Here is a 1633-nt window from a genome sequence, read left to right on the forward strand (position 1 = left end):
ATGAGTGATGAGCCAAAAGGTTTCCCTCCCCACTAATCAATGTTATGAAAGAAAAAGGAAAAAAAGCCTGACTAGATCTTATCATTTACTTCCCTGTGCTATTGTCTGAGAGTGACCTATATTGATAGTTGGAGTTCCAACAGGAGGAAAACACCGGTGAAGGAGGAAATGACAAAAACAATTGTTGAGGCACCTGTAACGAGAGGGAAAGTGTGCCAAAGGCCTGATGTGACAAGCCACAGCCCTTGAATCGGTGGTTTGGTGTCGACCATAAGAATGAGAAAAGGTCACAGTCTCTGAAAGAGAAATAGCCTGCACTTACAGAAATGTGACTGCGGTTAAGAAATAATTTTAAAGTTAAAAACAACAAATTGGCTAACCTAGTGTGCGTGCTTTCCAGGAAGAGTATCGTCTCCCAGACCCTTTCTGCTTTCAGTGCGACTGGTAATGAGTCTACTGGGTAAGGGAGCAGGGACAGACTGGGCTGCGCGGGGTTTGGTTGTGATATTTTGTTCGTGGGGTTATTGAATCAGCTCTCCATCATTGGAGAAGAGCGCTAAGTTTTACTCTCCACAATTTACATTTGCCATTATTTCGTCTATGAGTTCCTGTAGTTGAAGAATCCTAAAATAAAGGGGTAAAAGTCAGGGAATGTGGTTATAAACATATATATTTTTAATTGTGCCTTTGAATAAATTTATTAGAATCTGTTGTCCTTACTTCCCTAAAGATAATGTTTACCAAACATTATCTTTTACCTAACTTACCTTTTTCTCATAGCCTTTTTATTTGTCCACAGAGAGAGGGCAGAGTTTTTAAGTTGAACTCACAGTTTCCATCATACTACAAATAATTTTATATCCTAGACTTCCCTTCAGGACTTTAATTGTTGTTGAAACCCTACTTGTAAAACAGTGGGGAAAATAGTGGTGTGTATTCACTTAAATTGAGAGGACTATTTCTTAGGCCTTGACAATACTGCCCTGTGTCTTTCAAAGAGACATGTCTGCTTGTCTACTTGAGCCCAAACGTTATTTGTTGAAAATAAAAGCAGTAGTCTTGTCTTTGCATAACACAGAGATTCTCAGACTTAACTGCATTAGAATCACCTGGGTAGCTTTTTTAACAAACCGAGCTTTGGATCTCACCAGACACTCTGGTTTTAATTGATCCAAAACAGGGCCCAGTATCCTAGTTTGTAGTGTTCCCTAGGTGATGCTAATGTTCAGTAAGATTGTGGGCCATACTTGCCTGGCAGGAGAGATACCATGACCACAAATGTGGTTCTCCTGGGGCGAGTCTTATCCATTGCACTCCAGATGTGCTGACCCCTGCGGTTTCCCCAAATGTGGGAGACCCAGCTGCATAGTTTGTGGTAGTTGGGGACTGCGTTAGTGCTCCCGTGTGGGGAAAAACAGGATTGTGGACCACTAGTAAAAAGATGAGAATTCTGTCCTTGATCTGCTTTGCTTCCATCAGTTCCAGCTAAACCACGTACTATGTGACCTTGGGTATGTTACTTCACCTCTCCATTTTTCAATTTTCTCTTCAGTCAAATGGGATATTGATAGTACTTAAATCGTAAAATCATTTGAGAAGTCAAGGAGTTAACAGATTTTAAGCACTTAAAATA

At 40.5% G+C, this 1633-nt stretch overlaps 1 non-coding gene across 1 annotated transcript; it reads left to right on the forward strand.

Annotated features, from left to right (window-relative positions):
* Positions 1-1243: 1243 nt before the first annotated feature.
* LOC129076071 (U1 spliceosomal RNA) lies at positions 1244-1405 on the forward strand. The gene has a single exon (XR_008529692.1). It is a non-coding gene; the product is annotated as a U1 spliceosomal RNA (small nuclear RNA).
* The last annotated feature ends 228 nt before the right edge of the window (positions 1406-1633 follow it).

This window comes from Pteronotus mesoamericanus, unplaced genomic scaffold, assembly GCF_021234165.1.
Source record: "Pteronotus mesoamericanus isolate MK-2021 breed Mesoamerican mustached bat unplaced genomic scaffold, CSHL_Meso_final contig_56, whole genome shotgun sequence".
NCBI lineage: Eukaryota > Metazoa > Chordata > Mammalia > Chiroptera > Mormoopidae > Pteronotus > Pteronotus mesoamericanus.